Below are 15,670 nucleotides of genomic sequence, written 5' to 3'. Positions count from 1 at the left end.
TCATTACAAAATCCAGCCTCCTTCCTCTTCGGAGAGCCCGAAACTGAATCACTGATACATGACTGTGTAATTACTATAGAAGAACAAACCAAAATTAGACCTGACCTGGAGGAAGAAGAATTAGAGACTGGAGAAAAATTGTTTGTTGATGGATCATCCAGAGTAGTTGAGGGGCAAAGGAGATCAGGATATGCCATAGTGGGGGGGGCTGATTTAAAAGTAATCGAATCTGGACCCCTAGACAAAACATGGTCAGCCCAAGCCTGCGAGATATACGCTATCCTAAGAGCCTTGGAACTATTAAAAGGAAAAGAGGGGACCATCTATACAGATTCTAAATATGGATACGGGGTGGTGCACACTTTTGGAAAATTATGGGAAGAGAGAGGCCTCGTAAATTCACAGGGAAAGGACTTAATCCATCAGAAACTAATAATAGCCCTCCTGAGGGCCTTGAGAGGCCCTACTAGGATAGCAGTGGTCCATTTAAAAGGGCATCAACGGGGAATGGATTACCGGAGTAGGGGTAACAATGCGGCAGACTATGAGGCAAAGAAAGCTGCAATTATCAAGACATTAACCTTAAGTGAGGGAATTAGGAAGGACCTTGTAGATACCCCAAAGAACCCTGGGTCTACTACCCAGGATAAGCTTATATTTACAATAGAAGAACAGGAGAAGCTTACAAAATTGGGAATAAAAGAGGAATCAGGGAAATGGCTGTTAAAGGATGGGAGGGAGGTTTTACCTAGGGCCATAGCCCAGCGGATGCTCAGTAAATTACACCAGAGAACACACTGGGGCGCTCAAGGACTGGTGGATCACTTTGCCACCCATTATATGACAGTGGGCCTACATGACTTAGCGAAAGGGATTACTAGAAGCTGTCCAACCTGTCTACGAGTAAACAGAAGAAACCTAAGGAAGCTACCCCTGGGTGGGAGGCCAGTGGCAAAGAGGCCCTTTTCAAATTTACAAGTAGACTTTACTGAGCTCCCCAAGATAGGGAGACTAAAATATCTTCTGGTTATAGTGGACCATTTAACACATTACGTAGAAGCAATCCCCACTGCCAGAGAAACAGCTCGGACAGTAACAAAAGCCTTGCTGGAAGAAATAATACCTAGATATGGGGTCCCAGAAACGATAGACTCTGATAAAGGCCCCCATTTCACTTCAAAAATAACACAGATGCTAGCAGAAGCTCTGGGCACAAAATGGGAACAACATACTCCCTGGCATCCACGGAGTTCGGGAAGGGTAGAAAGAATGAATGGGGAAATTAAGAAACAACTCACCAAATTAACACTAGAAACTAAATTATCCTGGATAAAATGTTTGCCGTTGGCATTATTAAATGTTCGAACTCAGCCACGAGCTGATGTAGGACTATCCCCATTTGAAATGCTATATGGGATGCCCTATTCCCTAGAAAAAGTTCAAACCAATCCTAATATTACTGATCAAAGTATTAATAAATACTTAACCATTTTAATGAAATATAAAAAACAGTTATGGGAAAAAGGGATGTGGGCCCAAAGACCACCCCTAGATCTTGTGTTACACCAGGTACAACCCGGCGACTGGGTCCTCATCCGGAGCTGGAAGGAAGATTCGATCACCCCAAAGTGGGACGGACCATACCTGGTTTTAATCACCACTGACTCCGCAGTCCGTACAGCAGAGAAGGGATGGACTCATGCTAGCAGAATAAAGGGGCCAGTGGATCCAACTCGATTTCATACAGCTTCCAAAGAAGCGAGCTGGAAAATTGACGGGAAGCCGGGGGATTTAAAGCTAACAGTAAAGAGAACTTACAAATAATTTTCATGAGCTCTATCAGCTCTAAAGACATTTGGGTTGGAGATAACTGGGAACTGCAAGTACAACTAGTTGGAGAAACAAAACCTCCAGGATACTGTAAACGTCTAGAGGATTCAGCCCAGCAGCCCTTCTATCGGTTCATCCGACTTGAAAAAGAACAGAGACCTTGGGAAGGGGAGGGCCACGCTGAACATCATAGTATTAGAGTAAGGTGTAGTTGGTTAGATTGTCGTTGTTACCCTTTTGCCTGTTTTTCCTGCAAAATCTGTAAAGGATTGTGGTGGGCTCACTGCAGAAAGGGGAGAGCTCCAAAAAGTGTATGTCAACGCTGCTGGCTGGAGCAGTGCAAATTGACATCTGAAGTACTAAATTACAAGGTTGCCACTCGGGAATTGACTAAAGGATCCCCTGAGTGGTGGGAGGTTTTCGTAAAGGGAATAAACCCTGAATTCCACTGTTACCATTCCAACGAGCCCCTGGGTCCGTTTCTCACGGATATAGTCCAGGTTAAGTGTCGCAAATTAGTTAAAAAACTCAGGTGCGACACTCCACAGTTGAATACAAAAAATTGGATCTCCCGGAGATCAAAGTGGGAGAGAGGGAACGATCCCACCCCTGAAGAATATCTCTGCTGTCGGGAAGATGGCTTGCCCTGTAACTTGTAGCAACCAAGTTGACAGGCGAGACAGAGAGGTAGATAGTGGGGATGAGGGGCCCTCCCAAACCTTGAAAGAGAACGTAAATCATCATGAGTATGAGAATGGTGACAACGGAATGGGGGAAAATGGGAATGTAAAACTGAGCATGATAAGTAACATCCTCCCCTGCAGTGCGTATCACTCAATCCTATGGGTTTTTATGTTTGTATGGTTTCCCCTTCAGAGTGCTACAGCTAATTCACATGAACCCTTTAAATGGACCTTAAGCAGATGGGAGGATCACGATACCCGTCATATTTTACAAACAATAACGGGACCTGGAGCACCGAGCTTCAAAGTTGGAATCTGTGATTTAACTCGGAATTTAAAATGCGGGCGACTGTTAAACTTAACAAGCTTCTATATGTGCCCCGCTTCAAACCCAGGGAAGCAATACTGTAATTACCCCAAACATTATTACTGTGCCTATTGGGGCTGTGAAACAATAGCATCAGCGTGGGCTCCGGGTGGGGGATTAGACAAATATTTAAAGGTAGGACATGGACCAGTAGGATGTAAACGACCACGAGAGTGGCCTTGGACTGGGAAAAACTTACTTGGGAACTGCACCTTTCTTTACCTAAATGTCACTCAACCAAGCGATTCTGGGTGGTTAATAGGCAAAACATGGGGGGTTAGGCATTGGATAGAAGGACATGATCCGGGAAATCTGATTCAAATAAAAAAAGAAGTAGCGCCGCACGACCCTAGCCCTATAGGCCCAAACCCAGTAATAAGCAATGACTTAAAAGAAAGTAATAAAGCCAGAGATAATGTTATAGACAAAGGTAATCAAGAACCTCAGTTATTAGTGCAGAAGTATACAACTTTATGGAAAATCATGCAAGCTACTTTTGGGGTTCTAAATCATACCCATCCTAACCTAACTAAAGGATGTTGGCTTTGCTATATGATAAATCCACCCTTTTATGAAGCTATTGGGATTACATCCGAAGCAAGGGAAATAAATGGTACAAATCCAAAGGAGTGTCTCTGGAAAAAAGAAGGAGATAATGTTCCAGGCATTACCTTGTCCCAAGTTAGTGGGCAAGGAAGATGCGTAGGAAAAGTTCCTGCAGATATGCGACACCTCTGCAACACAACAATGAGCATTAGCAGAACAGACAAGCCTTTTGATTGGCTTATGTCAGCAGTCAATACTAAATGGGTATGTCAACAACTTGGAGTTACACCCTGCCTATCGGTAAAAGCCTTTAATAATTCAGACTTCTGCATTCAAGTTCTAATAATCCCCAGAATCGTATACCACCCAAAAGAATACGTGTTAGAACATCAACAAACCCCTGAACACTACTTGGTTAAGAGAGAACCACTTACAGCACTAACGGTAGCAATCTTACTCAGCATAGGAGGAGCGGGAGTCGGAACAGGGGTCGCTTCCCTAGTAAGTCAAACCCAAGGTATGAAAGCTCTGCGCACATCTGTAGATGAAGATCTAAGTAGAATAGATAAAGCCATAAGTGAACTAGTTAAATCAGTAAAATCCCTTTCTGAGGTAGTCCTCCAAAACCGAAGGGGATTAGATTTGTTGTTCTTACAGCAAGGGGGACTATGTGTTGCTTTACAAGAAGAATGTTGCGCTTATGTAGATCACACAGGTATTGTAAAAGACACGATGGCTGAGTTACGCAAACAAATAGAACAACGAAAAAGAGAAAGAGAATCCCAGCAAAGTTGGTATGAATCCTGGTTTACATATTCTCCCTGGCTGACCACTCTATTATCCACCCTTGCGGGACCAGTAATTTTACTAATTCTAATACTTACTTTTGGACCATGTATTCTTAGCAAACTTATTACCCTAGTGAAAAATAGGTTAGAAGCTGCACATTTAATGATAGTAAAGCCAAAGTATGAGCCACTTAGCGAAGTAGAGACTGAAGAGTATTTAGAGTTAAGCAAGAGAGAATTAGAACGCTTTAATGAACAAAAAGGAGGTTAAAATAAAAAGGGGGGATATTGTTAGGAAAATAAGGCCTTTTTGTTCATATAGAGTCTCTCATATTCACAGAATAGAGTTTTAATTAGAGCTTTTACTTGTCTGAACATGTTCTCATCTTGTCAGGCATTTCAGTGTCTATCTCATGCATTCCAGTGACTATCTTTCAAGGTCGACTTCGTTACGAACTTTTTAGGGAGTTAGAACTGTTTTGAAAAAGCTGCTGCTAGGCACCCAAACACCTAAGCAAATAGATATGTTTCAAGGATAGTTCCGTTACAGACTTGGCAAAACATGTAAACGTGCCTCGAGATAACATTTCTTGTTTTTGAGGGAATTTCCAGGTCGCAGAGACAACCTTAAAGAAGACCACTGGCGCCATCAAGAGGCAGAGAACAACCACCTAACAACAGGGTGCGCCTGCGCAGAAGAGACACTGGAGCGTCACCAGAGCGTCACACACCCGGAAGAGACAACCCAATAAGTGGGGGGGAAACGGAGAGCTAGGCGCGGTAGTTGGAACGACTGCCGCCCAGCGCGCGCTGGTTTGCTTTCGCTTTCTGCTATTAATAAATCCTTTTAATTGGATTTGACAGCCTATTGTGCTCGTTTATAACACCATGGTAGAGAACTCTCCTTCTCCTCCATGGGCCATGGCCAAAACTGGGATTCCTCCTCCAAAACTCTGTACATCCAAGGATAGCTCCCAAGTAAAAGCTGCCAGGACAGACAGGTCTGAGTGCCCTTGGCCTCTTGGGAGCTGCCTCTCATCAGCTTTTGAAACCCTGGGGCTTGGTGCTTTCCTTCCAATGAAAAGATTTGTCCTTCTTCTCAAGGTGTCCGTGGTCAAAATTGAGATTCCTCCTCCCAAATTCTGTGTATGCAAGGATTCTTCCATGACAAAAGCTGCCAGGAAGAACAGGTCTAGCTGTCTCAGCCTCCCAGGAGCCACCTCTTTCTTCTTCTGCCATTGAAACACAGGGGCTTTGTGCTTTCCTTCCTATGGAAAAACCTGTACTTCTCCAGGTGTCCATATCTGAAACTGGGATCCCACGTCTAAAATTCCCTACATCCAAGGGTTGCTCCCAGCCAAAATCTGCCAGTACCATCAAGCCTGGCTGGCCTTGGCCTCTGGTGGCTGCCCCTGCCACACTGGGGCTCGGTTCTTTCCTTCCCATGGAGATGACTGTGACACTGTGGGCACCTCATGGAACCAAGGGGATCATTGTGGCACCACTGGAGCCCATGGAACCAAGGGGCCATAGTGACACCGTGGGGCTCCATGGACCCAGAGACCATTATGACTCTGTGGGGCCTGATGGAACCATGGAGACCATTCTGACCCTTCAGGGCCTGGTGTCACCAAGGGGGCATTGTGACACCTCAGGGCCTCCTGGAGGCAAGGGACCATTGGAACACTGTGGGGCCACATGGAACCGAGGGAACATGGAACAGGTCTGGCTGGCTTGGCCTTCCAGTGGCCACCTGACAGGTCTGGCTGATGCTGGGATGTCAAGGGCTGCCCCTCATCAGCTCCTGGAGCAATGGGTCTCCTTTGTTTCCTTTGTATGGAAAAAAACCATCCGTCTTTTCAGATGCCCATTGCCAAAACTGACACTCTGCCTAAAATCTTTCCTATATTCAAGGGTATCTCTAAGAACATACCTGGAAGCTCTGGCTGGCCTTTGCCACTTGTGGTCACTTCTCATTTGCCCCAAAAGCAGTGGGGCTCTGTTCCTTCATTCCTATAGAAAAGAACTGGTCTTCATGTCCAGGGACCATGGCCAAAATTAGAATTGGCCACCAAGCCCAGCCAGGCTCACAGAACCATCTGCAACCCCAGGCAGATATTGACTCTGCCAGTGCTGCCATCCTCCTTCCAGTGAGAGAAAAGGACACAGGGCAGGAACACAGAGGAGCAACATGAAGACACTGAGGGCAGGGAAGAGGAAGTTAAGTCCCAGATGGGAGGGATGAGGAGATGCCTTGATCTTGGAGCTGAAATCCTCTGCTAAAGCTCTGGAGAAGGATGTCATGGATACATCAGACTATCTTTTTCCCTATAATGCATTGAAAAGTATGGGGAGATGACTTGTTTCAGCAAAGGCCTCCGTGCTAAAGTAAGCAAATGTTGAAGTAGCTGTGATCCCATGAGAAGTTTGAGCAGAGAAGGAGAGCAGAGTGATGAGACCCTGTGCCCTCAGGGAGAGAAGATCTCTGTTCCCAGAGATGATGATTTCAGAAAGAGATGAAGAGAACCTTTGCTCTTAAACAGCTCATGTTTAAACTAATACCCCATAAGCTGACATGACCCATAAACACAACTGTGGGAAAAGCTGTAAAAAAATGGGAGGGACTTCATGACTGCAGATTTTTCCAGTCAGCTGTTATTCACGGAAATGAAAAGCCATGACATAACTGTTTTCTTGTGGAGAAGTCTTCATAACATTAACAAGAAGAACTTCTCTCCTTAAGTGAAGTGAAGAAAGACTATTTTAGAGGTGGCAAACCAACTGAAAATTTTGGGTTTTGTCTCTTTACATTGTCAGGTTGTATGGAGAGAGGAAGTGTTCTGAAAGTTTTGTTGTAATTCTTATTACTCTTTCTTTAGTTATTATTAATACAATTTTATTTATACCCTTTTAATATTTTTTTGACTACTTTGCCTTTCTCCTAATCCTATGTCACAGCAGGAAATGGATAAGTGTATTCTACTGAGTGCACTGGTAATTAGCCAACACTGAACCCACCACACTATTGAAGCATTGGCCGAGAAATCTCAAAATGATGAACCAAAATCTGCCGCGCTCCCCCCCCCCAATCTGCCCCGGCTAGCTGTCCGATGGGGCGAGAGGGGCAAATGAAGCACCCCCCTCTGGACCCTGCGGGGCTTTGGAGAGTGCTCCGTGGGTTGTCCAAGTGCTGCTAGACCCCGCGGCGGTGAGAGAAAGAGAGGCTCCTGGTAGGGTTATATCCAAGATTTATTGCAGCCCAACCAAGGCTAACAACATCCGAATGATCCTGCTGCCAAGAGCAGCTGACAGGTGCTTGTAGCGCCTTATAACCGGAGAGGGAGGGGAACCGGCTGACCAATGGGGATGGGGTAAGGAGTGGCTCTGGTGTGGGGTGATGTGCATAGGATCCAATGAGGGGCAGACGTAGGTGGGGCCCCCGGCCCCTGTCCAATCACCCGGCACCCAGGGTAGAAGCTTCTAGGTGTCTGGGAGGGGATGCCAAGTGACGGACGGGGCGCCCGGGAGGGGATAAGGGAGTGGCTAGGCACTTTAGGGGAGGATTGGCACATGAGGTAGGGCGGGGAAACTGGGGAAAAACAAAGTAGAACATGGGGGTAAATACGAACAAACCATTACATAATAAAACTTATAATAACACAACTCCACAAAAATCACTACAGAAACTTAATGACAAACTGCACGAGAGCAGGGAGAAATTGAGGCAGACCCGTGGTTTGTCAGGACTTGCTTGCTTCTAATGAGCCCCGTGGTGCATTTGGAGCTGAAACCTGGAACCTCAGGGCCTGAGAGGAGATTGCACAAACTTTTCCCAGAGTCAAAGTCAGAAGAAAACCCCAAAGTGGTTGGGGTCTAAATCATTAATGGGAACCACAAAGGTTCATCTATACCACAGGCTCTTCATGGAGTCCTTGGAGGAGAGAACTGGAGGCCAGGATGGCACAAAAACCTCTCAGAGACTCAAAATAGCACAAAGAACTGTCAATGTGAAAAGGAAAATCCAAAGTACCTTACAAAAGCTAAGAATCTCAAAGTATTAATGAGCCCTACTGAGTGCCTGTACAAAACTCTCAAGGGACTCATTAAAGCAAATAATAAGGGCCATGATTGCACAAACCTCTCACAGAGTCTGTATAAAAAGGGAAACACCAAGTACCTTAAAAGAACTGAAGTACCTTGAAGCATTAATGGGCCCCACTGAGTGTTGTTCCTGACAAAGCCTCTCCAGGGACTAATTAAAGCAGAATATTGGAGGCCATGATTGCAGAAAGCTCTCAGAGACTCCAAGGAAAAAGAAAAAGCCAAAGTCCTTTGAAAAACTTGCAGTCCCTGGGAGCATGAAGGAGCCCCCAGGGCCATTCCTGACCAAGGCTCCCCAGGGACTCCTTCCAGCAGATCCTTGAGGCCACTGGGATGTGGGCATTGGGGGGATGCTGACAGCAGGAGCAGGGGCTGACAGTGCCCAGCCTGGCTGGGGCTGTGCCAGGAGGCCCCAGGGCCTCAGGACAAGGTGTCTCCTCACAGCCCTTGGTGGCACAGACCCTGCTGTGCCCAGGGCACCAAGACTTGGCTTCTCTTTGTCCCCTCCTGCCATCAGTGCCTCCAGTTCTCTGCTCTGCCTGGGGCCTGGGGACACTTTCTCAGTCGTGTCCCTCAGTGGGACCCATTAAAAGTCCAAGAAACTTTGGAGTTGGATTCTGACTTGGAGTTCTGCAGAGGTTTCTGCAGCTCCCTCCCAGGGCCTGATGTTCAGGGCCTGAGCACAAAGCCCCAGAGGGTCATTAAAGTCCTTGTGCTGTGTCTGTGCTGCTGAGCTGGGCCGGGCTCCTGGCACAGAGGGTGATGCTGGTAACCAAGCAGAGCTTCAAAAGCACATTTCTCTTGCTGAGCAGCTCTTCTCCCAGCCCAGCAGGGCTGGGGCACTGCCTGCAGCCAGCCCGGGCACAGCACAGAGGCACAGAGAGCTTCAATCAGTCAGGGCTGGGAAGGGGCTGAGAAGTGCCTGGAGCAGAATCACTGCCAGCCCTTGGCACAGGAACCTCTGGCTGCAGGACAATGCAGCTGCAGCTCCTGGAGAGATCTCCTAAAGCTGGAACATGCCAATGCCCACAGACCCTGTGAGTGCGTTCTCTGCTCATCTCCTGTGCAGAGCAGCCAGGGGTGCCCAGGGCTGTCCTGCAGAGCAGGGTCCTGCAGCCCAGGGCGCTGTGCTGGGCCAGGGACTCTGCTGCCTGCCAGGGACAGCTCTCAGCCGGCCCTGGAGCTGCTCCCAGCGCTGGCCAGGAGCTGTGGGGGGAAGGAGCCACCCTGAGCAGGGCAGGTGCTGCTGCTGAGAGGGGCTGGCTGGGGCAGGGCTGCTCCCAGCTCCAGACCAGCCTGGGCACAGCTCTGGAGGACACTTCCCAAAGAAGGTAAGCCTGGGATTGCTGTAAAGATCAGGAGCTTTCCTGAGAGGGTTTTCAATTTCCTGCTTGTAGAAGGATGGGAAAGACAAGGTTGCTGAGAGAAAGATTTTTGCTATTTATACATTTTTCATATAGCCATAGCTATGTAAAAAACTATTATATACTTTTAAAATTATAATCCTAATTTTATTCTATTAAATTCTTAATTAACTCTATTAAGCTTGTATTATATACTTCTATCACTATAATCCTTAATTAACTCTAGTACATTTCCTAACCTTTCTCTTAGAATTTAGGACAATAAGCTGACTATCTAAATACATTCCTGAAATACTGTATAGTCTTATTATCAAGAAGCAGTCCTGAAAGAAGAACATTTTGCATTTTGACCGGAATGTGAGCAGTCATAACAAAAATTGGGGCAATGAAGCCCTTGGACCTACTCCAATGGGTTGACCTATTGTGGGCTACTGGAGCAACGAAATCTTCTCCTGGATTCCCCTGTTAAATATCCTAATTAATCAAACGCAATAAATTGTTGAAATCAGTGGCTGGGTGTGCCCCATCCACACTGGAAGCTTACAATAAAGGTCTGTTTTTTAACTTACTGTTCTAACACTTTTGCAAGGAGGTTTTTTTCTCTTTTGATTACAGACGCAAGTGGATGAGAGAAGCAGAACAGGAATTGTAATCCCAGAATTAAAGAATATTCTGAGGTGAAAGGGACACCCAGGATCATTAAAGGAATGTTTGAAAATTTACAGAGACTCCAGAACTGTGACTTTGGCTGGTCAGTCTCAAGGCACGTCTCAGGAGGGGATGTTCAGGCCCAGGGAGATGCTCAGGGAAGCAGAGGGGGCTGAACAGAGCAGTGCTGGGGGAACAAGCCCATCCAGCCCCTCACCTTCCCTCAGCCACATGGAATCCTTTGCCTCTCACATCTCTCAGTGGCAAACTCTGAGTGCAGCAGGAATGCTGGGGAGTTCTGACCTCAGAGAGCCAGAAATGGTGAGTGGGTAGGAAAACAATTCCTAAAACCAACTCCTGCCATCCTTTAGACCTGGAAGTGGAGATGGTACCAAGACTTTCTGCATTTAGAAGTGATTCCCCTGACAAATCCTGAATTTCCAGCCTTGTCCCTCTGCCACATGGCCACAAACCCATGACAGCGGGGCAGGGATGGCTCCTTGAGAGTTCCCACACTTAGCTGGGTGAAGGTTTTCCCAGAGCAGGAACCAGGGCCATTCCCTGCAGCAGGACAGGCTGCAGGGGATGGCCCAGGTTTGTCTCCAAGCAGCCTCTCCTGACTTGTCCCTGTCCTTTCTCCATGAACAGGTGCCCATGTGCAGCCACAGCAAATGTCCAACAGCAGCTCCAGCAGCCACTTCCTCCTGCTGGCACTGGCAGACACGCGGCAGCTGCAGCTCCTGCACTTCTGCCTCTTCCTGGGCATCTCCCTGGCTGCCCTCCTGGGCAACGGCCTCATCATCAGCGCCGTAGCCTGCGGCCACCACCTGCACACGCCCATGTTCTTCTTCCTGCTCAACCTGGCCCTCAGTGACCTGGGCTCCATCTTAACCACTGTCCCCAAAGCCATGCACAATTCCCTCTGGGACACCAGGAACATCTCCTACACAGGATGTGCTGCTCAGGTTTTTCTGGTTTTCTTCTTCCTTGGAGCAGGGTATTTCCTGCTGACCATCATGTGCTACGACCGCTATGTGTCCATCTGCAAACCCCCGCACTACGGGACCCTCCTGGGCAGCAGAGCTTGTGCCCACATGGCAGCAGCTGCCTGGGCCAGTGCCTTTCTCAATGCTCTGCTGCACACAGCCAATACGTTTTCCCTGCCCCTGTGCCATGGCAATAGCCTGGGCCAGTTCTTCTGTGAAATCCCACAGATCCTCAGGCTCTCCTGCTCCAAATCTTATCTCAAAGAACTTGGGCTTCTTGCTGTTAGTTCCTGTTTCCTATTTGGATGTTTTGTGTTCATTGTTTTCTCCTATGTGCAGATCTTCAGGGCTGTGCTGAGGATCCCCTCTGAGCAGGGACGGCACAAAGCTTTTTCCACCTGCCTCCCTCACCTGGCCGTGGTCTCTCTTTTCCTCAGTACTGGCATATTTGCTCACCTGAAGCCCCCCTCCATCTCCTCCCCATCCCTGAATCTGGCTCTGTCAGTTCTGTACTCAGTGGTGCCTCCAGCCCTGAACCCCCTCATCTACAGCCTGAGGAACCAGGAGCTCAAGGCTGCATTGAGGAGACTGATGACTGAATGGTTTTAGAAACATTAAACTGCTAGCCAGTTTCTGCAATTCAATCCTAATAAATGTCTTTTTTGATACTTCTTGTTGGTTTCATTTGCTGTTTTTTTTTTAATTTACTTTTTTCATATTTTCAACAATAAATGTCATTTTTTGTGCCATTTCTCATTTTGCCTCTCTACACATTCCCTGTGTTCATAGACTCTGTAAATGAGGGGCTGCACTCATGGTGACTTTAAAGGAACTAAAGGATCTCCCAGCAGAGTTTTCTGCAGAGATGCCCTTTTGTTGCCTTCTCTGGAGCTGCAGCAGCAATGTCTGTGTGCAGAGCTGGGGCAGATCAGGGCTGGCACAGCAGCTGTGCCCAGGAGCAGCAGCACTTGGTGCTGCCAGTGCTGCTCCCGTGGCCCTGCCCCGCTGCCCTGGTGGCCCTGGTGTTGCTGCAGGGCCTGAGTGCTCTCGGACCCGGGCACAGTCCTGGGGGTGGCAGTGCCAGGGCTGCAGCAGGGACAGGCCATGGGCACTGCTGGGGCAGCGCTGACGCCTCAGGCCAGGGCCTGGGGGCTCCAGGCTCCTTGCCCAGGCTCTCTCAAGAACATGGCCAGGCCAATGCTCAGCACAGAAAACCCCCGTGAGCAGCCCCAGGCTGGCCGTGGGCAGGCTGGGGGCAAACAGCACGGCTGGTACTCTGCAAGGGCCCTGGGGGAGACAGGAAGGAGCAGCAGAGCAGGGGCTGATCCATCCCCAGTGCGCTGCACAGCCCAGGGCAGAGTCCCAGAGCATCCTCATGGAGCTGCCAACAACATCCCCCCTCTGCAGCCCTGGCCTCTCCCTCAGCTCACAGAGGTGCCGCATCCTTGCAGGCACAGACACGACAGCACTGGCTCAGCAGCCCCTGTTTGCATTGCACACAGCAGGCGGGAGCACCCCCATGCTGGTGCTGTGGGGACATGGACCTGAGGCAGCACAAATGCCATCAGCCCCTGGGGCCAGGAAGGGCTGGGGGACACCAGGGAAACCACTCAGCTTTGTCCTGGCCTCTGCAGTCAGCCAGAAAGTTTGTTCCCATCAGCTGAGAGTTTCCTGTCCCACTGCAGACACTGCTGCTCAGAGCCAGGGCTGCCTGGCAGCCACCTCCAAACTGCCCTGAGCATTTCCTTAGTTTCCCCTTTGCTTTCTTTCCTCTTCCTTCTACAAATTTCTTCCTCTTTCCCAACCCTGTTCCCTCCCGTGCACACAGCCCATCCCTGTTTGCCCTTTCCTCTCTGGCCCCACTCCCCATTGCAGTTCCTGAGTCAGCACCATGGGAACGTCCCCTGGGGAGCAGGATCATCCCACAAGTGCTGCAGGAATTGTCTGCAGACTCCTGCAGTGCCTGGTGCTGCTCCCTTGCCAGAGGCACCCCAGGCCAGGGGGGCACATCTGGGCTGCTGTGTCTGGCTGTGGGGCTCCCTGGTCTGGGCAGTGAGGAGGAGCTGCAGAGGCTCTGCAGGACTGACAGGATGGGCTTTGGGGCTGTGAGGAGAAGCTGAGGGACCTGGGCTGCTGGCGCTTCTGAAGAGGAGGCCCAGGGTTCCTCCTGCAACTGCTCCAAGGGTGGTTTCAGTGAATGACAGAATCCTCAAGGTTGGAAAAGTCCTTGGATAACATCAAGTTTAAGCTCTGCCCTGACCCCACTTTCTCTCCCGTGAGCGTCCTCTTCTCCAGGATCAACAACCCCAGCTCACTCATCTGCTTCTCAAAGGACTTTCTCCCCAGAAACCTCCCCAGGCTTGTTGCCCTTCTCTGGACACGCACCAGCCCCTCCATATCCTTCCTAAATTTGGGAGCCCAGAACTGCACATAGCACTCAAGGTGCTGCCCAACCAGTGCCCAGCACAGGGGAAGAATCACTGCCCTGCTCCTGCTGGCCACACCATTCCTGATCCAGGCCAGGAGCCATTTGCCTTCTTGGCCACCTGGGCACTCTGCTGGCTCATGTCCAGCCTGCTGTCCATCAGTCCCTGCAGGTCCCTTTCTGCCTGGCTGCTGTCCAGCCCCTCTGTCCCCAGCCTGTAGCGCTGCAGGGGTTGTTGTGGCCAAAGTGCAGGACCCGGCACTTGGACTTGTTAAACCTCACCTTGCTGGATTTGGGCCCTGGATCCAGCCGTCCAGGGCCCTGTGCAGAGCCCTCCTACCCTCCAGCAGATCCACACTCCCAGACAACTTGGTGTCACCATGGTTCCATGCAGATCCAGAGTGACCCAATGGTCTCCATGATTCCATGAGGCCTCCCAGTGTCACAATGTCCCTTTGGTTCCATGTGACCCCTTGGTGTCACAAAGTCCCTTGGATCCTTGGGCCCTGCAGTGTCACAATGTCACCGTGGTCCCCCAAGGCCGTGCAATGTCACAGTGGATCCTTGGTTTCATGATGTCTGGCAGGGTAGCAATGCTCTCCTTGGTCCCACAGTGTCACAATGGCCTCTTGGTCCCAAGGGCCACCATGGTGTCAAACATGTTTCCTTCATTCCAGGAGTCCCTGATGCGCAGCACTGGCCCCTTGGTTCCATGGGGTCCTGCAGTGTCACCATGGCCCCATTATAACACGAGGTCCTGCTCTGTCACAAATCTCTGCATGGTTCCACAGGCCCTGCAGGGTCACAGTGGCCTCTGTGGTCCCACCAGGACCCAGACTGTCACAATGCACTCCTTGCTTCCATTCAGCCCCACAGTGTCACAATGACCCCTTGGCTCTGTGGTGCCATGTCGTACACAGTGTCACCGTAGTCCTCTCAGTGCCACCAGGCCCCGCAGTGTCACAATGGCCCTTTGCTTCCCCTGGGCCGTGCAGTGTCACAATCATCAGAGAATCAACCAGGCTGGAAAAGGCCTTGGAGAGCATCGAGTCCAACCTGGGACCCAAGACCACCTTGTCACCCAGACCATGGCACTGAGTGCCACATCCAGTCTTTTCTGAAACACTTCCAGGGACGGTGACTCACCCACCTCCCTGGGCAGCCCATTCCAATGCCCAGTCACCCTTTGTGTGAAGAATATTTCCTGATGTCCAGCATAAACATCCCCTGGTGCAGCTGAAGGCTGTGTCCTCTTGCCGTGTCCCTGTTCCCTGGGAAAAGACCCTGAGTCCCACCTGGCTGCAGCCTCCTGTCAGGGAGTTGTAGAGAGTGATGAGGTTTCACCTGAGTCTCCTCTTCTCCAGGATCAACAACCCCAGCTCCCTCAGTCGCTCTGACAGGACTTGTGCTCCAGACCCCTCCCCAGCCTTTTTGCCCTTCTGTGGACACAGTCCAGCCCCAACATGTCCTTCCTTGTGGATTTCTCTCTCTTGTGGTTCCTGAAGGTCAGGGTGACCCCAAGAGAGGTCCAAGAGTCTTTGCTTCCCTAGCCCGAACGCAGTTAAATGAGGAGTCTTGGAATGCTTTTAGTTGTTTTTTTCAAGTTGTTTATTTCTTCTTATCTGTATATTCTTTCTCTGAACTGCTGTGGTCTGCCTAGTACAGAAGCCATATCAGTCTGGCCTGGATCCTGGGCAGTTCCCACATTTTATACTCAAAACGATGTGTGTATGTTTACAATTTCTTCACCAATTCCCATCACCTATCTTAGACAGTGGATCTCTACCTTAAACCAATAGAAAAGTGCCACTATCACACCAAGACATGGAGGACAAGAAGAACAAGAAGGTTAGGACACGACAAAATCCCTCCATGTTGTCCCCTGAACCCCATTCTAAAGATCCCAAAATTCTATTTTTCCATCCTGTGTTA

At 49.4% G+C, this 15,670-nt stretch overlaps 1 protein-coding gene across 1 annotated transcript in view; it reads right to left on the bottom strand.

The window, feature by feature from the left end:
- LOC110472376 (uncharacterized) overlaps positions 1–15,670 on the bottom strand; it is a 259,016-nt gene that overhangs the window by 78,827 nt on the left and 164,519 nt on the right.

Source organism: Lonchura striata, unplaced genomic scaffold (genome assembly GCF_046129695.1).
Source record: "Lonchura striata isolate bLonStr1 unplaced genomic scaffold, bLonStr1.mat Scaffold_132, whole genome shotgun sequence".
In the NCBI taxonomy this organism is placed as follows: domain Eukaryota; kingdom Metazoa; phylum Chordata; class Aves; order Passeriformes; family Estrildidae; genus Lonchura; species Lonchura striata.
The sequence above is the reverse complement of the archived record's forward strand: the minus strand, read 5'-3'. Positions and strand labels throughout refer to the sequence as shown.